The 27449-nt window shown below is 44.5% G+C and overlaps 1 protein-coding gene across 4 annotated transcripts in view; it reads right to left on the bottom strand.

The window, feature by feature from the left end:
• Nucleotides 1-27449, bottom strand: part of LOC139227927 (solute carrier family 45 member 3) — a 206661-nt gene that overhangs the window by 120810 nt on the left and 58402 nt on the right. The window contains exons 1-2 of one of the 4 annotated variants that reach the window (XM_070859076.1): nucleotides 19449-19577; nucleotides 9834-9950 (exon numbers count right to left, since the gene is read on the bottom strand). The exons of 1 other annotated variant lie outside the window; for it this stretch is intronic. The gene's annotated coding sequence lies outside the window, so the exon portion shown is untranslated. 2 more of the 4 variants (XM_070859075.1, XM_070859080.1) reach the window with 2 other exon arrangements.

Raw genomic sequence — 27449 nt, forward strand, 5'->3', positions numbered from 1 at the left:
TTGGTTTCCATATTTCCGAAAGAATATACTTGCTTTGGAGGCAGTTCAGAGCAGGTTCACTAGGTTGATTCCAGAGATGACAGGGTTGACTTATGAGGAAAGGTTGAGTAGGTTGGGCCTCTACTCATTGGAATTCAGAAGAATGGAGAGGTGATCTTATCGAAACGTATAAGATTATGAGGGGCTTTGACAAGGTGGATGCAGAGAGGATGTTTCCACTGATGGGGAAGACGAGAATGAGAGGACATGATCTTAGAGTAAGGAGCCGCCCACTTAAAACAGAGATGAGGAGAAATTTCTTCTCTGGGGGTTGTAAATCTGTGGGATTTGCTGCCTCAGAGAGCTGTGGAAGCTGGGACATTGAATAAATTTAAGACAGAGATAGACAATTTCTTAACCAATAAAGGAATAAGGCATTATGGGGAGCAGACAGGGAAATGGACCTGAGTCCATGATCAGATCAGCCATGATCGTATTAAATGACGGAGTATGCTCGAGGGGCCGTATGGCCTACTCCTGCTCCCATTTCTTATGTTCTTAATATATAAAGAAATACATCGGTTCTGATGACTCAACAACAAAAACAACTTGTATTTATATAGCATTTTAATGTCGTAAAACATCCCAAGACACTTCACAGGAGTGTTACAAGACAAAAAAATATATTTAAAAAGTTAATCTGACACCGAGCCACACAAGAAGAAATTACGGCAGAAGAGGTAGAGTTTAAGGAGCATCATAAAGGAGGAAAGAGAGGTTGAGAGACAGAGAGGTTTAGGGAGGGAGTTCCAGAGCTTCGGGCCCAGGCAGTTGACGGCACAGCCACCAATGTTTGAGCAGTTATAATCAGGGATGCTCAAGGAGGGCAGAATTTGTGGAGCACAGACATCTCAGGGGGAGGAGAGGGGTTGTGAGGCTGAAAGAGATTACAGAGAGATAGGGAGGGACAAGGCCATTTGGGATTTGAAAACAACAATGAGAATTTTGAAATCCGAGGCGTTGCTTAACCGGGTGCCAAAGTAGGTCAGCAAGGACAGGGGTGATGGGTGAGCGGGACTTGGTGCGAGTTAGGACACAGGCTGCTGAGTTTTGGATGACCTCAACTTTACGCTGGTTAGAATGTGGACTCAACCTCATCCCTCTCTCCCTCTGAGGCTGAACAATGGTGACTTCCATCTCCAATCTGTGGTCGTACTGGGTCTCAAGCCAGTGGTACAGCACTACAGTTAGCCTCAGTTCCTCGGGCAATGGAGGGCAAAATGGCCACTCCTGATCACTGCACAGCAAGCCCTCTTCAGAGGAGTGTATTCACTGACATCAGATGGTGCCTGGTTGAATATTCCCACTTGGACATGTTATCGGAAAGTATTAAGCATTAAGTGTGCCATAGCTCAGCGAAAGAGTTAGCGTCTTCAGAACAAATGGGGACACAGAAAATTATATAAAAGAACTGCAGGCATTGCACAAAATAGTTGTTTATTCCACAAAACAGCAGACTAAGGCAACAAATTCCTTACTAGTTCTTGTTTCCTCTTTGCAGTTTCCTTATTAAAAAAGGCACAGTTCCTTGTCCTCCACTGCTGATTTTGTTCAACTATTTTATCCTGTGTAATAATGACCGCAACTTAATAAAAATTTGAATAACCTAGATTCACAGCAGATTTCCCACGAAGTTGATGCTTACACACTCAGTTTATGCACTCCAGTGTCCAGTTTCAGTTAAGAACGGTCAAATAGCAGGGACCTTAAGTAAAACTAATGAAGTAATTGCAGCCAGGCTGTCGATGTAACAAGCTTTCTCCATTCTGTTGATAATAGAAACATAGAAACATAGAAAATAGGTGCAGGAGCAGGCCATTCAGCCCTTCTAGCCTGCACCGACATTCAATGAGTTCATGGCTGAACATGAAACTTCAGTACCCCCTTCCTGCTTTCTCGCCATAACCCTTGATCCCCTGAGTAGTAAGGACTTCATCTAACTCCCTTTTGAATATATTTAGTGAATTGGCCTCAACTACTTTCTGTGGTAGAGAATTCCACAGGTTCACCACTCTCTGGGTGAAGAAGTTTCTCCTCATCTCGGTCCTAAATGGCTTACCCCTTATCCTCAGACTGTGACCCCTGGTTCTGGACTTCCCCAACATTGGGAACATTCTTTCTGCATCTAACCTGTCTAAACCCGTCAGAATTTTAAACGTTTCTATGAGGTCCCCTCTCATTCTTCTGAACTCCAGTGAATACAAGCCCAGTTGATCCAATCTTTCTTGATAGGTCAGTCCCGCCATCCCGGGAATCAGTCTGGTGAACCTTCGCTGCGCTCCCTCAATAGCAAGAATGTCCTTCCTCAAGTTAGGAGACCAAAACTGTACACAATACTCCAGGTGTGGCCTCACCAAGGCCCTGTACAACTGTAGCAACACCTCCCTGCCCCTGTATTCAAATCCCCTCGCTATGAAGGCCAACATGCCATTTGCTTTCTTAACCGCCTGCTGTACCTGCATGCCAACCTTCAATGACTGATGTACCATGATACCCAGGTCTCGTTGCACCTTCCCTTTTCCTAATCTGTCACCATTCAGATAATAGTCTGTCTCTCTGTTTTTACCACCAAAGTGGATAACCTCACATTTATCCACATTATACTTCATCTGCCATGCATTTGCCCACTCACCTAACCTATCCAAGTCACTCTGCAGCCTAATAGCATCCTCCTCGCAGCTCACACTGCCACCCAACTTAGTATCATCCGCAAATTTGGAGATACTGCATTTAATCCCCTCGTCTAAATCATTAATGTACAATGTAAACAGCTGGGGCCCCAGCACAGAACCTTGCGGCACTCCACTAGTCACTGCCTGCCATTCTGAAAAGTACCCGTTTACTCCTACTCTTTGCTTCCTGTCTGACAACCAGTTCTCAATCCACGTCAGCACACTACCCCCAATCCCATGTGCTTTAACTTTGCACATTAATCTCTTGTGTGGGACCTTGTCGAAAGCCTTCTGAAAGTCCAAATATACCACATCAACTGGTTCTCCTTTGTCCACTTTACTGGAAACATCCTCAAAAAATTCCAGAAGATTTGTCAAGCATGATTTCCCTTTCACAAATCCATGCTGACTTGGACCTATCATGTCACCATTTTCCAGATGCACTGCTATGACATCCTTAATAATTGATTCCATCATTTTACCCACGACTGAGGTCAGGCTGACCGGTCTATAATTCCCTGTTTTCTCTCTCCCTCCTTTTTTAAAAAGTGGGGTTACATTGGCTACCCTCCACTCCATAGGAACTGATCCAGAATCAATGGAATGTTGGAAAATGACTGTCAATGCATCCGCTATTTCCAAGGCCACCTCCTTAAGTACTCTAGGATGCAGTCCATCAGGCCCTGGGGATTTATCGGCCTTCAATCCCATCAATTTCCCCAACACAATTTCCCGACTAATAAAGATTTCCCTCAGTTACCCCTCCTTACTAGACCCTCTGACCCCTTTTATATCCGGAAGGTTGTTTGTATCCTCCTTAGTGAATACCGAACCAAAGTACTTGTTCAATTGGTCTGCCATTTCTTTGTTCCCCGTTATGACTTCCCCTGATTCTGACTGCAGGGGACCTACGTTTGTCTTCACCAACCTTTTTCTCTTTACATACCTATAGAAACTTTTGCAATCCGCCTTAATGTTCCCTGCAAGCTTCTTCTCGTACTCCATTTTCCCTGCCCTAATCAAACCCTTTGTCCTCCTCTGCTGAGTTCTAAATTTCTCCCAGTCCCCAGGTTCGCTGCTATTTCTGGCCAATTTGTATGCCACTTCCTTGGCTTTAATACTATCCCTGATTTCCCTAGATAGCCACGGTTGAGCCACCTTCCCTTTTTTATTTTTACGCCAGACAGGAATGTACAATTGTTGTAATTCATCCATGCGGTCTCTAAATGTCTGCCATTGCCCATCCACAGTCAACCCCCTAAGTATCATTCGCCAATCTATCCTAGCCAATTCACGCCTCATACCTCAAAGTTACCCTTCTTTAAGTTCTGGACCATGGTCTCTGAAATTACTGTTTCATTCTCCATCCTAATGCAGAATTCCACCATATTATGGTCACTCTTCCCCAAGGGGCCTCGCACAATGAGATTGCTAATTAATCCTCTCTCATTACACAACACCCAGTCTAAGATGGCCTCCCCCCTAGTTGGTTCCTCAACATATTGGTCTAGAAAACCATCCCTTATGCACTCCAGGAAATCCTCCTCCACCGTATTGCTTCCAGTTTGGCTAGCCCAATCTATGTGCATATTAAAGTCACCCATTATAACTGCTACACCTTTATTGCATGCACCCCTAATTTCCTGTTTGATGCCCTCCCCAACATCCCTATTACTGTTTGGAGGTCTGTACACAACTCCTACTAACGTTTTTTGCCCTTTGGTGTTCTGCAGCTCTACCCATATAGATTCCACATCATCCAAGCTAATGTCTTTCCTAACTATTGCATTAATCTCCTCTTTAACCAGCAATGCTACCCCACCTCCTTTTCCTTTTATTCTATCCTTCCTGAATGTTGAATACCCCTGAATGTTGAGTTCCCAGCCCTGATCATCCTGGAGCCACGTCTCTGTAATCCCAATCACATCATATTTGTTAACATCTATTTGCACAATTAATTCATCCACCTTATTGCGGATACTCCTTGCATTAAGACACAAAGCCTTCAGGCTTGTTTTATTAACACCCTTTGTCCTTTTAGAATTTTGCTGTACAGTGGCCCTTTTTGTTCTTTGCCTTGGGTTTCTCTGCCCTCCACTTTTCCTCATCTCCTTTCTGTCTTTTGCTTTTGTCTCCTTTTTGTTTCCCTCTGTCTCCCTGCATTGGTTCCCATCCCCCTGCCATATTAGTTTAAATCCTCCCCAACAGCACTAGCAAACACTCCCCCTAGGACATTGGTTCCGGTCCTGCCCAGGTGCAGACTGTCCGGTTTGTACTGGTCCCACCTCCCCCAGAACCGGTTCCAATGCCCCAGGAATTTGAATCCCTCCCTGCTGCACCACTGCTCAAGCCACGTATTCATCTGCGCTATCCTGCGATTCCTACTCTGACTATCACGTGGCACTGGTAGCAATCCCGAGATTACTACTTTTGAGGTCCTACTTTTTAATTTAGCTCCTAGCTCCTTAAATTCGTTTCGTAGGACCTCATCCCTTTTTTTACCTATGTCGTTGGTACCAATGTGCACCACGACAACTGGCTGTTCTCCCTCCCATTTCAGAATGTCCTGCACCCGCTCCGAGACATCCTTGACCCTTGCACCAGGGAGGCAACATACCATCCTGGAGTCTCATTTAGATGATATGTTTAAAAAAAGACAAGCTACTCACTAGTTAAAGGAGGCATTGGGTTTAGCAAGTACGTGGTCAACTGTTTCTTTTGTTGAGGAAGATTGTGCATACATCTTATGCATTTGATACTTTTCAATGAAATTTAACCATTACTGCTGCATTTATAAGGAATTTAAAAAAAAACATTTTAACAAAAGGTGGCATCAAGACAATGCTCCTTTACGCAATTTCCTTTGTAAAGAGGAACTTCTTCCAATCATAGAATTATGGAATCCTACAGCACAGAAGGAGGCCATTTGGCCATCGTGCTGCTCATTTCTGAACTCTGAAAGTCATGCTATAATCAGTTCTGCATAAGTGGAACACGTTACACAAAAGAGAGATTTTTTTGAGATTAGATGGCCAGTTCAATTGATCTGGATGGTTTTACAGCAGTTGCTGATTACTATGCATAGAAAGGGAATTAGTTTCATGTTAAATTACAATACATAGGATTATTTTTCATATTAACCATAATGGACAAGTTACCACGTGCCTATTGTAAGAAATAATTTGTATTAATGGTGTCCCCAGGAAAGCCTAAACTATTTCACAGCCAGTGTAGTCACTGTTGTAACGTAGGGAGTCATAACAGCTGATTGCTGTTTGTGGCACCTTGCTGTGTGCAATGAGACAAATTAACAGCCAGTCAATCTGTTTTATGGTGGCATTGGTTGAGTGATGAATGTTGACCAGGACAATGGGAGAACACCCAGCTCTTCTTTGAATAGTTTATTTAAAAAATGCGTCCATGGGATGTGGGCATCTCTGGCTAGGCTGGCATTTATTGCCCATCCCTAATTAAGAACATAAGAACATAATAAGAACAGGAGTAGGCCATACGGCCCCTCGAGCCTGCTCCGCCATTCAACTAGATCAGCCATGATCTTATCATGGTTTCAGCTCCACTTCCCCGCCTGCTCCCCATTACCCCTTATCGTTTAAGAAACTGTCTATTTTTGTCTTAAATTTATTCAGTGTCCCAGCTTCCACAGCTCTCTGAGGCAGCGAATTCCACAGATTTACAATCTTCCGAGAAGAAATTTCTCCTCATCTCTGTTTTAAATGAGCGGCCCCTTATCCCTTATTCTAAGATCATGCCCTCTAGTTCTCGTCTCCCCCATCAGTGGAAACATCCTCTCTGAATCCACCTTGTTAAGCCCCCTCATAATCTTATACATTTCAATAAGATCACATCTCATTCTTCTGAATTCCAATGAATAGAGGCCCAACCTACTCAACCTTTCCTCATAAGTCAACCCACTCATCCCGGAATCAACCTAGTGAACCTTCTCTGAACTGCCCTCAAAGCAAGTGTATCCTTTCGTAAATATGGAAACCAAAACTGCACGCAGTATTTCAGGTGTGGCCTCACCAATATCCTGTATAGCTGTGGCAAGACTTCCCTGCTTTTATACTCCATCCCCTTCGCAATAAAGGCCAAGATACTATTGGCCTTCCTGATCACTTGCTGTACCTGCATACTATCCTTTTGTGTTTCATGCACAAGGACCCCCAGGTCCCGCTGTACTGCGGCACTTTTCAATCTTTCTCCATTTAAATAATAACTTGCTCTTTGATTTTTTTTCTGCCAAAGTGCATGACCTCACACTTTCCAACATTATACTCCACCTGCAAAATTTTTGCCCACTCACTTAGCCTGTCTATGTCATTTTGCAGATTTTGTGTGCCCTCCTCACACATTGCTTTTCCTCCCATCTTTGTATCGTCGGCAAACTTGGCTACGTTACACTCAGTCTTTCTTCCAAGTCATTAATATAGATTGTAAATAGTTGGGGTCCCAGCACTGATCCCTGCGGCACCCCAGTAGTTACTGGTTGCCAACCAGAGAAAGAACCATTTATCCTGACTCTCTGCTCGTTAGCCAATCCTCTATCCATGCTAATATATTACCCGCAATCCTGTGAACTTTTATCTTGTGCAGTAACCTTTTATGTTGGCTTGTCAAATGCCTTCTGGAAGTCCAAATACACCACATCCACTGGTTCCCTTTTATCCACCCTGTTCGTTACATCCTCAAAGAGCTCCAGCAAATTTGTCAAACATGACTTCCCCTTCATAAATCCATGCTGACTATGCCTGACCGAATTTTGCTTTTCCAGCTGTTCTGCAACTGCTTCTTTAATAATGGACTCCAACATTTTCCCAACCACAGATGTTAGGCCAACTGGTCCATAGTTTCCTGCTAATTGCCCTGGAGAAGATGGTGGTGAGCCACCACCTTAAACCGCTGCAGTTAATGTGGTGAAGGTACTCCCACAGTGCTGTTCGGGAGGGAGGTCCAGGATTTTGACCGAGCGACGACGAAGGAACGGCGATACAGTATACTTCTAAATCAGGATGGTGTGCGACTTGGAGGGAGCTATGGTGCCATAGGATCTTTCACGTCTACCTAAACAGGCCTACTTGAATGATGGCACCTCCAAAAATACAGCACACTGAAGTGCCAACCTACATTATGTGGTCAAGTTCTGGAGTAAGCCATGAACCCATGACCTGCTGGCTCCTGTGCAAGAATGCTACCACTGAGCCAAGCTGACACCTGTTAACTGTTCTTATTAACTGTTGGTGTGAAGTTGTTCTTGTGTCACTTTGTAGAGACCCTGGCCCATAAAGTTTTCACTTTTTAAAAATTACAATTATATCAACTTGCGATTTGTTTACTCCCCTCAGCCTCCTTCACTCCTGAAGGCATTGAATCTTTGCTAGGAGCTACTTGCCACCACGGTACTTTGCTAAGAAAACGATGAAATGTTACTACATTCCTGGTACATAAGGGAGTAGGCTGGAAAAGTAATGCTTCTTATGACACTTCAAAGAAAGAGGAGGGCATCAAGTCACAGTCTGAATCATTATTTTCATCTTTCAATTTAAATTGAAGTGTTTTTTAAAAATTCATTACAAGCACATTAACACAGTATCTGCTCGTGCATGAACTTGGCACATGGAGCAACCTCGGTGAAGCTCTCGGCAATGGCTGTTACAGAAATGCCAGCTGCGTGAGAACTCCCCAAAGGGACGACAATGGCTCCCTTGGGCTTCCACATTTGTCGTGCAAATATGAGCAGCGGCGCTGCAAATGGCCACCTGATCACTGCCCGGGGTCCGACGTTGGAAGTGCACGCGCGTTCGTGCCCAATGAGAACAGGACCCAGTTTAGCCATGATGCCTCCATCCCCACGACCGTCACTATCTAAGCTCACACGTGCTCAATGCCCTCTATCCCAGAGGGCTGCGGAGGCTCAGTCATTGAGCATATTCAAGACTGATGTTTGGATGTTAAAGGAATCAAGGGATATGGGGATAGTGCAGGAAAGTGGGGTTGAGGTAGAAGATCAGCCATGATCTCAATGAATGGGGGAGCAGGCTCGATGGGCCGAATGGCCTACTCCTGCGCCTATTTCTTATTTCTTTCTGATGAAGGGTCATCCTGAAACTTTTAACTCTTGTTTTTCTCTCCACACGTGCTGCCTGACCCACTGAGATTTCCAGCATTTTCTGCGTTTATTCAGATTCCAGCATCCGCAGTATTTTGCTTTTGTCTTACGTTCTCGTGTTTGGCAAGGTGCTCAGTAGGGTTTACAACTCTGGTTGGATGTTTCCCTGGAGGTTCCAGCACATGACTACCCAAACAGCCTTCCCCCCCCCCCCCACCCCCAAATCTGCAATATTTTTATAACTAATAAACAAAAAAGTGTTCAATGAAAAAACACAATTCTTTTTTATGCCCCATGATGGTTCCCTTGGGCTGTTCACCCAGGAGATAATCTTTAATTCCTGGAGACTCCAGGACAATTCTGGCGGTTTGGTTACCCGAGCGCCCAGTTCCCATGGAACTCTTACCTAGACAGGAAAAGACAGACTTGCATTTATATAGCACCTTTCACGATCACCAAAGTGCTTTACAGCCAATGAAGTACTTTTGGAGTGTAGTTACTGTTATAATGTGGGAAACGCGGCAACCAATTTGCACACAGCAAGCTCCCACAAACAGCAGTGTGATAATGACTAGATAATCTGTTTTTGTGATGTTGATTGAGGGATAAATATTGGCCAGGACGCCAGGGTCAACCCCCTGCAAAGTAGTGTCATGGGATCCTTTACGTCCACCTGAGAGAACAGACTCGAGGGCCTCTGGAGAGGAGGGGAATGAGAGCAGAAAATAAATTGGGTTAAATAATCTCTTTAATTATGATGATCAACGCTTACAACTTCACTTATATCGGATGCAGAAAACCTGCCACTGGATGTTTTCATGCAGAGTCTGACCTGGTTACCACCATGACAATCTTCAGACTTCGAGCCAAAATAGATCAGCCTGTTAACGGATATTCAAGGTTGCTGGATGGAACAGCGGCTTACCGTGCTGAGTTTGCACTTCCGGGAGCTGCGTTCATTATCAAAACAACAGACAGAAAGTCTCACCACTCACGTGCACTGGAGCAGCAGAGATTCGCGGGGCTGCAGACAACGCAACACGGTCGGGAGAAGAGCGGAGGTCAAAGCTCCGTAATGTTGTCGTGGAGCACAGGCTCAGGCTGTCCGCTCTCTGCAGGGAGGGAAAGGAAACAAACAGAATCGGAGGGCAAATCACTCGGGCACTTGCTAGCTACCGGTTACAGACCAACACTGGATAGCGATGGCATGATACTGAAAATGTTTTCACGGTTGCAGCAACAGAGTTGGGAATTAAACTTTGCCGAGCCTATCAGTGGGGTGGTGGGTGGGGGAAACAGGAATAAAAGGAGAGAGAGAGAGAGGAGATGGAGTAAATAAAAGTTACATGGAGTCTAAAGCACGGAAACAGGCCATTCGGCCAACTGATCCAGGCCGGCATTTATGCCCCACACGAGCCCGTCCCCACCCTCTTCTAACCCCATCAGCACAACCTTCTACTCCTTTCTCCTCCGTGTGTTTATCTAGCTTCCTCTTAAATGCATCTATGCCAGTCGCCTCAACTACTCCTTGTGGTAGCACGTTCCACATTCTCACCACTCTCTGGATTAACGGCATTTCTCCTTAATTGAATTTATTAGTGCCTTTCTTATATGTATTGGCCTCTAGTTTATATAAAATAGAATAGAAACTTGAAAATACTTTTTTTTGAAGGAGATGGCGCAAGAGAAACGTCCGTCAGAAAATAATTCAACATTATTGTTGTTCTGCCATCAAAGAGTTAATAAGATTGCTGCAGTGCTGGTCCTGACTGATGCCAAGATTCTGGTTCAAGCATTGAGCAAGTAACAAATCAGTGTTTGATAAAAAATAATAATGCAACTTCCATAAACCAGATCCTTTGGCCATGAGCGGAGATTTAATCTGCTCGTATAACCCTTCACAGCACTCAGTTATTTCACCAAGTGAACTCAGGAGAGATTGAGTAGATTGCGTCTATACTCTCTGGAGCTTAGCAGAATGAGAGGCGATCTCATTGAAACATAGCTGAGTGGGATTGACAGGGCAGATACTGAGAAGTCGATTCCCCTGGAACTAGGGGGCACAGTCTCAGGATAAGGGGTCGGCCATTTAAGACTGAGATGAGGAGGAGCTTCTTCACTCAGAGGGCTGTGAATCTTTGGAATTCTCTGCCCCAGAGGGCTGTGGATGCTCAGTCGTTGAGTATATTCAAGGCAGAGGTAGATAGATTGTTGGAATCTAATGGAATCAAAGGATATGGGGATCAGACAGGAAAGTGGAGATGAGGTCGAAGATCAACCATGGTCTTATTGAATGGTGAAGCAGGCTACCCCTGCTCCTATTTATTCTGCTTTTATGTAATTCTCCCAGTAACTTAGTGGCTAACAGTGCTAAGCCATACAGACCAAGGAAGTTTCAGGTTCTATCCCAGCCTGTAATAAATGAGCTATCTCGGCTGGTACTCAATAGTGGGCACAACAATTAAACTCAGTGCTTTGGATGTGCATGTTGGAAATTAAACAAGGGACAAAAAAATAATCAGCCAATGTTCCTGCTGCCCATCATTGCCCCATCATTTCCCAGCATTGTGCGTACATGGACTTGTTGAGTGAGAGAAGTTCAGGTTCGGTTGTGATGCCTTCAATGGCCAACATAGCAGCACAACGCAACATCTAAGCTCACACAAGAATGACTACTTGGTAGATATATATGGGAAAATTGAGTTTATTTTTAAAAATTATAAATGCCATGAGGCACTGTCCATGGCATCTCAACTTTCAGATATGTGCCCTGCTCAGTTATGCAGGTTATATGTGCTGGTGCCAAACACCAGACTTCTTTACCAAAAGATGGGCTGCAGCATATCAGTTGTCTAAACTAGATTTGTGTTGCAAGTCTTTATAGCATAACACAGGGAGATTAGTATTTACTCCAATGTATTTGCAACATAGAAACAGGAGTAGGCCATTCAGCACCTCGAATCTGTTCACCATTTGTTTAGATCATGGCTGCTCTGTCTCGTAACTCCATCCACCTGGATTGACTCCATAACCCTTACAACTCTTTGCCTAACAAAAATCTATCAAACTCAGTTTAGAAATTTTCAATTGACCCTCCCAGTCACAACAGCTTTTTGGGGGAAGATAGTTCCAAAGTTCCACTATCCTTTTGTGTGAAAAAGTGCTTCCTAAAGCACTCCTGAACTCTAGCTCTAATTTTAAGTTATGCTGTTTTCTTCGGGACACGCCCTTGGATTGATCTGGAGCTGCAATGCAGAAGGTTGGATCAAGGTGGCTATAATCCTGTGATGGAACACTCTGGCTCATTTCAATTGTCAATTAAAAGTTCCTCCGAACACATAAAATGAAAAAGACTTTATTTATGTTAGCAACTTTCACGATCTCAACAGTTATGGATAGACATCTGGAAATGCAGGAAGTCACCGGAATAACTACCAACCATACAAAAGAAAAATTGATATAGTTATTGGCGCTTTCCAGCCACCGGCCCGAAAGAGCAGCCCATGCATGCGCAGTGTCGACGGCAAACTCTCAGGGAGCGTCTGTAAATCAAAGAGAAATAGTAAATGGACCTGGGAGCGCCTGTAAATAAAGAACAATGTTGATGAGCAGGGAGCGTCTGTAAATAAAGGAGAAATATTGATGAGCAGGAAGCATCTGTAAAGAATCCTAGTTGTAATGCAGGAAATGCGACAGCCAATTTACGCAAAGCAAGCTCCCACAAACCGCAATGTGATAATGACCAGATCATAGATGGTTAGAGCACGGAAGGCGGCCATTCGGCCCATCGAGCTTGGGCCAGCTCTGTACCAGAGCACTTCAACTAGTCCCACTTCCCTACCCTCGAGATAATCTTTCATATGTTGATTGAGGGATAAATATTGGCCAGGACACCGGGGATAACGCCGCTGCCCTTCTTCGAAATAGTGCCGTGGGATGTTTTCCATCCGCCCAAGAGAGCAGGCGGGGCCAATATTTATCCCTCAATTACCATAACAAAAAAAACAAAATTATCTGGTCAATATCACATCGCTGTTTGTGGGAGCTTGCTGTGCGCAATTTGGCTGCCGCGTTTCCTACATTACAACCGTGACTATGCTCCAAAAGTACTTCATTGGTTATAAAGCGCTTTGAGATGGCCGGTGGTCTTGAAAGTCTTGATTTTTTTTTTTAATATAGTGCCTTTCATAACCACTGCTGAGAGGGGCACATGAGCAGAGGTTGGGCAAGGTCAAGCCTGCCTCCCCTCACCATGGTCAAACTGTCAGTCAGAATCTGCTATCTAGGCTAACCGATGAAGAATAATAATCACTTGGAGGAGGCATCAAAGAGTGACCACACCCTGTGGAACTGTATCTATGCAAGTCAACACCTTCAGGAGGAGGGGGGGGGGGGGGGCTGGATTTGGATCATTAATGATTCCTACAATATTTAGCACATTTCTAATATTCCACAATGTGTTATAAAAGTTGCTTGTTCTCCTTTTCCAGACAGCACTGGTCATCTAGGAAACTTCTCAAACAAGACACAGGCTCACGTATTATGAATGCTGTGGGGATTGGACAGCTAGTACAAATATTTAATTCAATGAAAAAGCAAATAAGCCACCTGGTAAGAAAAGACAATGTTGCTGCTTAAGTTGTGCACAGTAGCACAAAGTTCAGTTCTGTTCAACAAGACACCGGAATCTAACAGATTTACAGCGGTAACGAGGAGATGCAGATTGAAATGACATCCATATTGCTATTATTGATTCATATCCTCATAGGCGGTCCCTAGAACGAGGATGACTAGCTTCCACAAGTTCATAGACGTTTCAATGAAGGACCTGATTTTCCAGCCCTGAACTCCAATTGAGAAGGTGGAAGATGCCTGTGCGTGGATTTTTTTTAACGTTTGGTGACCGTTGCACACCAGCCATCACACGGGCTTGACAAAGCTAGGCCTTTATTGTTGACCTGTGGAATTCCCTGCCGCAGAGAGTTGTTGATGCCAGTTCATTGGATATATTCAAGAGGGAGTTAGATATGGCCCTTACGGTTAAGGGGATCAAGGGGTATGGAGAGAAAGCAGGAAAGGGGTACTGAAGGAATGATCAGCCATGATCTTATTGAATGGCGGTGCAGGCTCGAAGGGCTGAATGGCCTACTCCTGCACCTATTTTCTATGTTTCCATGTTTATGCAAGGGTTAACCAGGACAACTGGAGACCTGATTAAAAACAGTGTGAACATCGGTTTTCCCCCCCCCCTCTCTTCAAACTGATTTTGAATTATTTGAGAGATATAAACAACCCTGAAACCCAGTCAATAGAACGCTGTCCAGGATTTAAGAGGAAAAGTATAAATTTCACAGGGAAATGACTACACCAAATTAGAACAAGGTACTATTGAGCAGCCCATTATCAAAATTGATCAGGATGGTGCCCGGGCTGGGAGATGATAGTTGAGGAGAGACTGAGATACTGGGACCAATGTTCTCTTTAATTTTTTAGGGGGGGGCGGGGTGGGGAGGGTAGCCGCCCCCTTTAAGGGTCCTTCACCATCGCTGGGTCAAAATTCTGGAACACCTTCCCTAACAGCACTGTGGGAGTACCTTCACCACACGGACTGCAGCGGTTCAAGACGGCGGCTCACCATCACCTTCTCAAGGGCAATAAATGCTGGCCTTGCCAGCGATGCCCACATCCCAGGAGTTAATTTTTTTTAATTCATTAAAGAAATTACATTTTAATGGCAATTTCACCTTCAAAACAATAAACTTTGTACATAGAGACACCAAATCATTAAAAGCAGCTTCGCAGGTCAGCAAAGTAATTAAAAATGTAAACAAATAAAAAAAACAATTCACAATAAAGCACAAGTGTGGTTTTCCCGATTGAAAAAGCCAGTGAGTCGGCTGCACGGGAGAGCCACGTAGCCACACAGCTTAAAGACAACATTGACCGGGACTATTTCCTGGGATGACCAAGAGTGATTTAATAGAGGCTCTTAAAATTCTGAAGGGATTTGGCAGGTGAATAGGGAAAAAAAATACAATTTCTTCCAGTTAGGACATAATAACAAGAGACCATCTGTTTCAAATGGCCACTGAGACAGTGAAAAGAAAGGCTGGCTAGTAGAAATGTCTTTACAGAGAGTTAAGCACAGCATGCTTTGCTACAGAGAGTACTTGAAGCAGAGACTATTGGATCCTTTAAGAGAAAAGTGAAAGAAGAGAAAGACTTGCATTTATGTAGCGCCTTTCATGACTATTGAACGTCTCAAAGTGCTTTACAGCTAATGAAGTACTTTTGGAGTGTAGTCACTCCTGTAATATGGGAAATGCGGCAGTCAAAATGCGCACAGCAAGCTCCCAAAAACAGCAATGTGATAATAACCAGATGATCTGTTTTAGTTATGTTGATTGAGGGATAAATATTGGCCAGGACCCCAGGAATAACACCCCTGCTCTTCTTCAAAATAGTGCCATGGGATCTTTTACATTCACCTGGAAGGGCAGACGGGGCCTCGGTTTAACGTCTCATCCGAAAGGCGGCACTCCCTCGGCACTGCACTGGAGTGTCAGCCTCGATTTTTGTGCTCAAGTTCCTGGAATGGAATTTGAACCCACAGCCTTCTGACTCAGAGCCGAGTGTGCTAGCCACTGAGCCACAGCTGACACTTGTGGATAAACATTTGAAGTAGAGGAAGATGCAAGGCTATGGGGAAAGAGCAGGGCAGTGGGTTTCGTTTTGGATTACTCCAGCACAGATGCATTGCAGATGCCACAGGCTGAATGGCTTCCTTCTGTGCTGTAAACGATGATTCTAAGATAGCTTTTAGGGAGGATCAGTTCCTGGAACTGCAGGAGTAAGTTGACAGTTCAGAAGAACTCAACAGGGCAGAGACCAATGTCCTCGCAGGGAGGTTAACTAGTGCTGTAGGGGGAGGGACATCAGGATGAAGAATAGGAGGGGAGATGCGAGGTGAACAGAGGACCAGGAGAGACAAGCAATCTTATAGTAAAGAGTAGTTCAGAAATAGAAAGCATCAGATAGGAGGAAAAAGTGAGGCAGACTAAAATGGATTTAGAGTGCATGTGCGGAAATGCACGGAGCATGGTAAATAAGGTTGGTAAGCTGCAAGCACATGTAGCCACAGGAGATTATGAAACAGTGGCAGTAACAGAGACCTGGCTCTGGGGGATGGGGGTGGCAGTATTGATCAAAGATACTGATACAGCACTAGAAAGAGATGATGTACTCGAGGGTTCAAAGACAGAATCTCTTTGGTTCGAATTTAGAAACAATAGGAGGAGCTATTACACAGCTGGGTATATATTATAGGCCATCAAATAGTGGGAAGAAAATAGGGGGAATACATTTGGAGTCTAATTGCAGAAAGATGCAATAACTTTAGAGTAGTGATAATGGGGGATTTCAATGATCCTAATATAGACTGGGAAAACAATAGTGTAAATTGCAGAGGGGGAAGAATTCCTGAAATGTCTACAAGAGAGCTTTCTTGATCAGTAGGTTTCCAGCCCAACAAGCAAGGGAGCAGTGCTGCATCGAGTTCTGGGGAATGAAGTGGGCCAAGTGCAGTATGTTTCAGTGAGGGAGCATTTAGGAAACAGTGATCAAAATATCATTAGGTTTAGAGTAGTTATGGACATGGACAAGGAAAAAAATCAAATACGAGGAGGGCTAATTTCAGCGAGTGGAAAAGGGGATCTGACCAGGTGGATTGGAATCAAAGATTGGCAGGTAAAACATTAAATGAGCAATGGGAGGCCTTCTAAAAGGAGGAGGTAGCTCGAGTAGAGACTAGACACATTCCCATGATGGAGAAAGGAAGGACATTCAAAGCTAGAGCTCCCTGGGTGCCGAAAGATATAGAGATTAAAATGGATCAGAAAAAGGAGGCTTATGACAAATGTAACTTTGATAATACAATAGAGAACCAAACTGAATTATAGGAAGTACAGGGCAGAACGGTAAAAGGAAATAAGAGTGGCAAAGAGTGCATGAGAATAGATTAGCAGGTACCATAAAAGGGAACCCCAAAATCTTTTATATAAATATAAATAGTAATGGGGTAATCAAAGGAAGGGTGGGGCCAATTAGGGACCAAAAAGGAAATCTTTGTATGGAGGCAGAGGACATGGCTGATGTATTAAATGACACATGGCAGATGAAATTTAATGTAGAGAAGTGTGAAGAGATTCATTTTGGTAGGAACAATGAGGAGAGGCAATATAAACTAAATGGTACAATTTTAAAGGGGGTACAGGAACAAAGTGACCTGGGGTGTATGTATATATCCTATGTATTGAAGATGGAAGGATAAGTTGAGAAGGCTATTAAAATGGCATATGGGATCCTTGGTTTTATTAATAGAAGTATAGAGTACAAAAGCAAGAATGTCATGATAGCATTTTATAAAATGCTGGTTTACTAATTAGTGGTTAGGCCCCAGCTGCAGTATTGCGGCCAATCCCAGGCACCGCACTTTCAGAAGGATGTCAAGGCTTTAGAGAGGAGAATTATTAGAATGATACCAGGGATAAAAGACTTACATGGAGTGACTAGATAAACTTGGGTTGCTCTCCTTAGAGCATTGACGGTTAAGGGGAAATTTGAGAGAGATTATGAAAGGTTTTGATAATAAAGAGAAAGAGTAAATAAGGAGAAACTCTTCCCACTGGCAGGCAGCCAGATGCTGTATCATTCGATGATCTGATGCAGCACAAACCTTTGCAATGCTCTCCAGTTCTCTACCGGCCCAACATTTATCTCGCAACCAACATCACTAAAACAGATTATCAGATCACCATCACAGTGCTGCCTGTGGGATCTTGCTGTTTACAAATTGGCTGCTGCGTTTCCTACATTGGAACAGTGATTACACTTCAAAAGTGATTGGTTGTAAAGTGCTCCGGGATGTCCTGAGGTAGCGAAAGGCACTATAGAAATGCAAATTTTCCATTTCTTCTTTCTCTTCCCTGCTGAAGCAGCAACTCGGACTGGTAAATAATGACTCCACAAGCGATGGCGGTACTATCCTTTACATGTAAGCCCAGACATTGACTGTCAATAGGTTATTGGACCCCAACATTTGGCGGGTGTGGGGCGGGAAAACATTACGGCCAAAATAACTCTGTCCTCCCCCAATGACTGCACTTTCTAGTGGCCACAAGATACTGATCAGCAGTGGGAACAATGGCCTATTATTTGTTCCCCCTCCTCAGCCGAGGAACACTGAAACCAATTGTAGCGGCCCCATCGCTGCCCAGGGTCAGATTAGCTAATGCGGCCCAGACCAGAGGTTAACCCGAGACATTTCTTGGTATCCTTCAATGCAGCCAGTTGAGCAATCCTGCACTGAGGCATCCAGAATGCAATGTATTTTATTGAGAGTCCTCGCCAGGGATACAATGACACCATTGACCATTTTATTGTACACTCTCCATTTATTAACCTGCCAAAGTAACTCATAAAACACCTGACTAGCCGGCAGTGCCCCTTTACATCATCATCATCATAGGCAGTCCCTCGAAATCGAGGAAGATTTGCTTCCATTTTAAAAGTGAGTTCTCAGGTGACTGTACAGTCCAATACAGGAATTACAGTCTGTCGCAGGTGGTAAGGAAAGGGTGGGTGAGGAGTCTGGTTTGCCGCACGTTCCTTCCGCTCGGCGATGAGACTCAAGGTGCTCAGCGTCCTCCTGGATGCTCTTCCTCCACTTAAGGCGGTCTTGGGCCAGGGATTCCCAGGTGTCAGTGGGGATGTTGCACTTTACATAACCAGCATCAAAACACAACCTTGGATGAAAGTGCTACACTATGCTGAAATCTGTTTCCATAAACTGCAGCAATAAACAGCCTCCTGAAAAAAAAATGAAACGGGCAATCTCCCAAGTGTGTTGAGAGCATCAATAGTTTCTTATTGGGTGCTTTTCACGGGGCATAATGGTCTCAGATTCAGGGTTAAATACATGAAGGCAGACGTTGCCTTCTCAGACAGACAGAGTCCTTGCTGGAGATCTGGCTAAGCCTCACAGCTGGAGAGGAAAGCCACAAAATAATCTCCACCTTTTGTCATTTGCTTTTCCAGACCTCCTCTTCTTCAAAAAAGTTTTAAATTACACTGGTTCACCACACCTAACAACTGCAACCAAAGCACTTTACCAAAAAAACGAGCAGAAAGAGAAAAAGAGATGGAAAGCGTCGCGGGGGGGGGGGGGGGGGGGGCTAAGGAGGCATGGGGAAAAACCGCAGCATAATTCAGCCATTTCACTTGAATTGCGAAATATGCACTCCTCAACTTTGCCTTCAGTACAAATCATTAGCTTTTGTTTTCAAAAGTACAGCGTCACGTTAAAAACAGCCCAAGCGTGCCTCTCCAGCTGGCATCCTTTCAGCACCACTCGCCGCTCTAACGTAACTTTAAAAAAACAACTTTGTTTTTAAAAAAAGTTTGAAGAAAAGTTTATAGAGATGGAGCTTTAAGAAAAAAAAAGAAACGTTGCTTCGCTTTGAGCTACGCGTTTTAACAACAAATAAATACAGTGCATCAGAAAGAAACAGCAACACGTCCGGATAGTTTGAACACACACGCACACTGCGTACCTGCAAGACGGTCTCGAGCCGCGCTCATGGCTGTGGACTGTTTTCCTCAATTACACATCTCTCCCAACACTCGCCACAGTGTTAAAATGTAACTCCAGGTTAAAATGTAACCCAGCAGTCGGAGGCTCGCGCCTGCGCACTGAGGGCGGAAGGAAGAAGAAATTGACAAGAGTCTGGGAGTCGCTGAGTCCGTCTGCCAAGGCAGCGACCCTGCCTCTGCCAACCAGCAGCCGACTGCGAAGTTTGGTGGGGCTGCACAAACTCTGCTCGGGACTTTGTGGAGGGGTCAAGTTAAGGTGGGCTCTTTGCAGCACGACCACCGCCCCCTCTCCCCGAAATAAAGGGACAAAAATACTTTTAGTGGGATGTTTTAATATATATATAGTTTTGTTTGCACTGTACCAGAAATTAACACGCAACTGACATATTCAGCAATCAGTGCAGCAAAGGTTGAGGGGAGTCGTGGGAGGGCATTAAATCCAATCCATTGACCTTGCTTTTTTCCTGCACTGTAAGTGCCAAGTTGAGCAAAATGAATTTCAGCGAGGTTGTGACTAAAAGGCAACGTGGATCGTGTTGGCCCACTGCCACTCTCCTCAACCTCACCCCACACATAAGCAAAGTCACTGCTGGCTGCAGAACTTGCTGATTTTTTTTCTTTCTCTGGTTTCAAAAAGAAAAGGGCTGTTACAAGATAAAGCAGGGTTTCGGGATTTCATTAAAAGTTTTTTAAAAACTCAGTGAGTTTATGATGATCTGAGTCATCAAAATCCACGGCTCAGTCTTGAACAACGTAGACCATTTTCCATACCTCGGGAGCCTACTATCAGCAAGGGCAGACATCGATGATGAGGTCCAACACCGCCTCCAGTTTGCCGGCGCATACCTGGCCAGCGTCGACCTGGCCTCTTCTCCTCCAGCATGCGGTGAGCACAATGGCTGTGGCCACTCTGACCTCTTCTCCTTCCACTCTAAACACCCTGGCATCTCCTCCTTCCACAAAATGGACCTCTGACCTTCCCAATGCCTTCCCCCAGCCAGGCCTCAGATCACTTACCATCTTACCGAAGGGCACTGCTCAGTGCTGAGCTTACGGCCCACATCTGGCCGTAGTCAATTAGGCTCATACAGCAGTGCCTGGTCTCCAGTCGTCTTGGACCCACTTGCCACTGGACCAAGACCTTGCTCAGCTAAGTCCGTGTGGTAGTCGATGTGCAACGGCCACCGCACGTTAAAAGAACTCACGCACAGGCACCTTCACCCTTCAATATGAAATTCCGGACCTGGAACGTCAGGACCCTCATGGGCAATTCCAACAGCGACATGCCGGAACACCGCACCACCATAGTTGCCCAGGAACTTAGACGCCAGCGCAGTCTTCGGTCACCTGAGGAAGAGAGTGTTTGAAGACCAGGACCTCAAATCTGGCACCAAGCTTGTGGTCTACAGGGCAGTAGTGATACCTGCCCTCCTGTATGGCTCAGGGACGTGGACTATTTACAGCAGGCACCTCAACGTGCCTCCGCAAGATCCTGCAAATCCACTGGGAGGACAGACGCACCAACGTCCTCGCCCAGGTCAACATCCCCAGCATCGAAGCGCTGACCACACTCGACCAGCACCGTTGGGCGGGCCACATTGTCTGCATGCCCAACACGAGACTCCCAAAGCAAGTGCTCTACTCAGAACTCCTACACGGCAAGCGAGCCCCAGGAGGGCAGAGGAAATGCTTCAAGGACACTCTCAAAGCCTACTTGATAAAGTGCAACATCCCCACCAACACCTGGGAATCCCTGGCCCAAGACCACCCAAAGTAGAGGAAGAGCATCCGGGAGGGCGCTATGCACTTCAAGTCTCATCGGCGAGAGCATGCAGAAACCAAGCGCAGACAGCGGAAGGAATATGCAGCAAACCAGTCCCACCCACCCTTTCCTTCAACCACTGTCTGACCCACCTGTGACAGAGACTGTAACTTCAGTACTGGACTGTTCAGTCACCTGAGAACTCAGTTTGAGTGGAAGCAAGTCTTCCTCGATTTTGAGGGACTGCCTATGATGATGATGATGATGATGATCTGGAATGCACTGCCTGAAAGAGCGGTGGAAGCAGATTCAATAGTAACTTTCAAAAATGAATTAGATATATGCTTGAAAATGTGACATTTGCAGGGCTGTGGAAAAATTCAGGAACTCTCTCTGCCATGTTTTGGCTAGGTCAATTGGAAATGTCAAAACTGAGGTTGATCGATTTTTGTTAGGTATGGGATATGGAATTAGTGGAGTTAAGATAGAGATCGTCCATGATCTAAGAATGGCAGAACAGGCTGGAGAGGCTGAATGGTCTCCTCCTGTTCCTAAGAGCAGGGGATAGCTATTTCAAAGAGCTGGCACAGACACAATGGGCTAAAATACCCCCTTCTCTGCTGTATGATTCAATGAGATTGTGGGAAGAACATATGAAAGGAGCAGGAGCAGGCCACACGGCCTCTCGAGCCTGCTCCGCCATTCAATAAGATCATGGCTCATCTCCGACCTCAACTCCACTTTCCTGCCTTATCTTCATATCCCTTGATTCCCCTAGAGTCCAAAAATCTATCGATCCCAGTCTTGAATATACTCAATGAATCAGCATTCATGGCCCTCCAGGGTAGAGAATTCCAAAGATTCACAACCCTCTGAGTGCAGAAATTCCTCCTCATCTCAGTCTTAAATGGCCGACTCCATTTCCTGAGCCTATGTCCCCTAGTTCTAGACTCTCTAGCCAGGGAAAACAACCTCTGAACATCTACCCTGTCAATCTCCCTCAGAATCTTATATGTTTCAATGAGATCACCTCTCATTCTTCTAAACTCCAGAGAGTATGGGCCCAATCTACTCAATCTCGCCTCATTGAACAACCCTCTCAAATCAGGAATCAATCTAGCGGACCTTCATTGCACTGTCTCTAAGGCAAGAGTCTTCATACAGTCAGAGCTACCCCTCAAAAAATCTAAAACTTAGTCTGTCTTTGGTTTAAAATCAGGAATCTCCCCATACTCAACACAAACAGCAAATTTTACCAACTAAATCTGTCTTCACAAAGCTCACACTTTACCTGCAGCTACAGAAGTATAATCTCCTCTAATTTGTAGTCACTGCCTGTTAGACCAGTTTAGGCCAAAATGGATGAGGAAAGATGATGGTTATATTTGAGTCTGGAGATTGCATTTGAATTGCCCAGATTTCTATAAGTAACACTGGTTACGTATATTTCCCACTTCCTGCTTAATGTCTTACAATCCCAGGTGAAATGCCTTGGAAGGTCCGTTACTTGAAAGGTAGGTGCTCTATAAATACAAGTTGTGTTCCTGCTGCTACACTGCCACATTCCATCTCGGTCCAACAACTCTGCATAGCAGATCAGTGGTGCCACTTCAAGCAGAATCTTCCCACCGTGGATCTCCCTCCCAGGTGGCACTAAGCACCTGGAACTGTGCTTGCTAACACACTCTTACCTCGAAAGGGTGCCATCAATAGTGGTCACATGATTTAGTCAGTTGACAGCACATCTTACCTCAGAAGGTTGTTGTAATGTATTTGCTTCATGAGTTCTTTGCTTAAGAATTCATAGTAACACATTGCTGTTAAGAATTAGTTGGTTTAGTAGCAAAGATTTAACAATCACACTACACATTACCGGTTCATCCATCAGGCTCACAACCATCTGCCTCATCACAGACCCCCTGAACCCAACTGGCTGGGGTTTTATTGAGTCTTATCAACATCACATGACTGGCTAAGCCATTCACAAGTCAACAGCTGTACCAACCTGTGAGCATACTCATAAATGCATACATTACAGTTGTGGATTCTAAACAGTCCAGGACCTAAGCACAAAATCTAAACTGATACTGCGTTGTGCAAGTTGGCTGCTGCATTTTCCTGCACAGTGACTGCACTTTAAAAGATCCATTGGCAATGTACTTTGGAGCGTCCTGAGGATGGGATTAGATGCTATATAAAAATAACTTCTTCGTGCCTTCGACGACACTCACAAACATAAAGCTAGTTGTTGTTATTTTTATATCTTCACACTCTTCTTTTGGAGAATAATTTTTTAAAATTTATTCTTTCACAGGATGTGGGATCATTGGCAGGGCCGGTATTTATTGGCCATCCACAATTTCCCTGAGATGGCAGTTTTGAGTCGCCTTCTTGAACTGCTGCAGTCCGTGTGGTGAAGGTACTCTCACAATGCTGACTTTGTTGCAGCAGTTTGGTACAACTGAGTGGCTCGCTAGGCCATTTCAGACGGCAGAATCAACCACATTGCTGTGGGTCTGGAGTCACATATAGGCCAGACCGGGTAAGGATGGCAGGTTTCCTTTCCTAAAGGACATTAGTGAAACAGGTGGGTTTTTACAACATTCCCATGGCCAACATTACCCATACTAGCTCTTTATTCCAGATTTATTTAATTAGGCGGGATTTGAACTCATCTCACCGGATAATTAGTCCAGCCTCTGGATTACCAGCCCAGTAGCATTATCAGTATGTGGAGTAGTGGAAGGATTGTCAGGCTGATTAACAGCCTGACCAGACGCAACATGAAAACTCCTTCTAGGGCCATAACCATCTTTCTACCAGCCAATAGGATGCTTGGTCCTATTTGGCAGGAGGGGTTTATGGGCTCCCACAACCCATACGATGAGGGGAGATACCCTCCAGAAGCAAGTAACCCACTGGATGTCAACCCAGAATTCAGAGCCGGAGCTCCCGTCTCCACTCACTGGGATTGTGTGCAGTGGGATTCAAACCCTGTACTTTCTGACTCAGAGGCAGGTTTGCTACCAATAAGCCAAGGGCTCGCCCACATGTAAAGCTAATGAACTTGGTGGCTTTACAGATTCAAATATTCATGACTATTGCGATGTGCTGTCAAAGTAGGCTTTTCCTTTCTGGGTCTGCTAAAATTCCCAGGATCAGTTTAAATGTTTGTGTTATAATGCAAGAAAAAAGAAAGAAAGACTTGCATTTATATAGCGCCTTTCACGGCCACCGGATGTCTCAAAGCGCTTTACAGCTAATGAAGTACTTTTGGAGTGTAGTCATGGTTGTAATGTAGGAAACGTGGCAGCCAATTTGTGCACAGCAAGCTCCCACAAACAAATGTGATAATGACCAGATAATCTGTTTTATTGTTATGTTGATTGAGGGATAAATATTGGCCAGGAAACCAGGGATAACTCCCCTGCTCTTCTTCGAAATAGCGCCATGGGATCTTTCACCAGAGAGCAGACGGGCCCTCGGTTTAACATCTCAACTGAAAGACAGCACCTCCGACAACGCAGCACTCCCTCAGCACCGCACTGGAGTGTCAGCCTAGATTTATGTGCTCAAGTCTCTGGAGTGGGATTTGAGTGGGACACAATGCAGACAGATGTGCAGATCCAGCTCTGTATTGATCATCAGGAATGGCCTGCTTTCAGATTTTCAATGAATTTCAATATCCCCACCTTCTTATGAGCGATAAGGGAGTAAAGGGCTATGGGGAGCGGGCAGGGAAGTGGAGCTGAGTCCATTATCAGATCAGCCATGGTCTTTTCAACAGCGGAGCAGGCTCGAGGGGCCAGATGGCCTACTCCTGCTCCTATTTCTTATGTTCTTATGTTCTTATCACTAAACTCTGTTCGCTATTGATTAGTTTGCTGATTTTTTTTTTACCCAGTATGTAGTGACACGCATCACCGTGATGTTGGTACATCACAAAGCCTCCATCCGTGCACGCACAGTGTTTGGGTCTTCACCTTTGGAGCTAATCGAAAGCAAGAGCGGTGTCACATCGCTCAAGTAAATCACGAGGAGTGCAGGTCACAGGCCTCTGCCTGAGTGCAGCACTCCGGGGACTAGACTCCAAGGTAAAAGTGTCTCTGTAAGCAGCAACTCAACTTCACGAGTTCATTGTCTCTTCTCAAACCAAGGTTGTTGGAGTATAAATTAGAAATATGGGGAATATGTGACTTGTGGGTTGTTACCCTGCACAACATCTCTGTCTTTCTGTTCAGTCAGCAACTGCCAGGGTCAAATTCATGATATCTGTGTCCTTATCACCATCATCTCTCATGGCCATTGCCACTTTATACAAATGGCCATACTAAATCTATAATACCATAAAATCCCACTATCTACACATATATATATATATAAAAAACGTTTTCCTCCATACTCATCTCCCAATTCGCTTGAATAGGCTGGGGTTGTTTTCTTTGGAACAGAGGAGGCTGAGGGGAGATCTGATTGAGGTGAATGAAATTATGAGGGGCCTGGATAGAGTGGATATGAAGAATCTATTTTCCTTAGCAGAGGGGTCAATAACCAAGGGGCATAGATTTAAAGTAATTGGTAGAAGGTTTAGAGGGGAGTTGAGGAGAAATGTTTTCACCCAGAGGCGGGGTGGGGGTCTGGAACTCACTGCTTGAAAGAGTGGAAGAGGCAGAAACCCTTATAGCATTTAAAAAATACTTGGATATGCACCAGAAGTGCCGTAACCTACAAGGCTACGGACCAAGAGCTGGAAAGTGGAATTAGGTTGGATAGCTCTTTGTCAGCCGGCACGGACACAATGGGCCGAATGGCCTCCTTCTGTGCTGTAAACTTTTATGACTCTCTGATTCTAAGATCGAGTAAGGTACTGAACCACAAATGAAAAATAGAGAAGACCGAGTCTGTGACAAAGAGCATAAATGGAGAGAAAAGATAAAGGACAGAGTAAGGATTTTTTTAAAATAACAAACTGCACTTTTTTCAGCGCAATTAACTGCAACAGAAGGCTTCATGCTGCAGCAGCCTTGCAGCCTCCGACAGTTAGCATAACACCAGTAATGTGCTAACTGTGAGCCTTTCAAAAGGCTTGAGTGTGAAAGAAAAAAAATGGCTATTCAAATGCCTGTACAGGTAATAGTTTCGTTCCATTCTGTTTTTTTCTTGTAAACGAAACATTCCTGAAGCTAATTATACCTTTAAGGTAAAATGATGCAGTAAATCATTTTACTCTTGTATCCTGGAATCCACAATTCATAACAGTGACTGCATTCTAAAAATATCCGCACATTGTAACGGACTTTGGAATTTCCTGAAAACCTGATAAGGCACTACATAAATCCATGCTCTTTCTCTCTCCTGCAGTTGATGCCACGTCCAAAGATAAAACTTTCACTATCCACAATTCGCAAGTGATTGCACTTCAAAAAGTAATCCATTCATAAAGGAAAAGGCTCAATGGTACAAGAATGTGTTTTTTTATTCATTCACGGGATGTGGGCATCGATGGCCAGGCTAGCATTTATTGCCCATCCCTACTTGCCCTTGAGAAGGTGAGCTGCCTTCTTGAACCGCTGCAGTCCGTGTGGTGAAGGTACTCCCACGGTGCTGGCTTGCTGGGCCATTCCAGAGTGCAGTTAAGAGTCAACCACATTATTGTGGGTCTGGAATTATATATAGGTCAGATCGGGTAACGAAGATAGATTTCCTTCCCTAAAGGACATTAGTGAAACAGATATTTTTTTATGACAATTTAGTAGTTTCATGGTCACCATTATTAATACTAGCTTTTTAATCCCAGATTTATTCAATTAACTGAATTTAAATTCCCCAGCCGCCATGGTGGGATTTGAACTCACATCTCTGGATTATTAGTCCAGGACTCTGGATTACGAGTCAAGCAACATAACTATTATGCTACCGTGCCCATAAGATCAACTGTTGGGCAATGTTTTAATAATATAAAATTCCCTAACACTTTTTGTTTGAATTGCTGAAACCCATTGTTAATTTTAGTTATATTGGAGAGATATATGAGTTCAGGGAGGAATATTATCCAAGACATCAGGACAACTCCCTACTTTGAATAGCGCCATAGTCTTTATACACAGAGTAGGCAGATGGGGCGTTGGTTTAACACTTCATCCAAGTCGGCACCTCCAACAATGCAGCACTCCCTCCGTACCGCATTGCAATGTCAGCT

The sequence above is a fragment of the Pristiophorus japonicus genome, chromosome 17, assembly GCF_044704955.1.
Source record: "Pristiophorus japonicus isolate sPriJap1 chromosome 17, sPriJap1.hap1, whole genome shotgun sequence".
NCBI classification, from domain to species: domain Eukaryota; kingdom Metazoa; phylum Chordata; class Chondrichthyes; family Pristiophoridae; genus Pristiophorus; species Pristiophorus japonicus.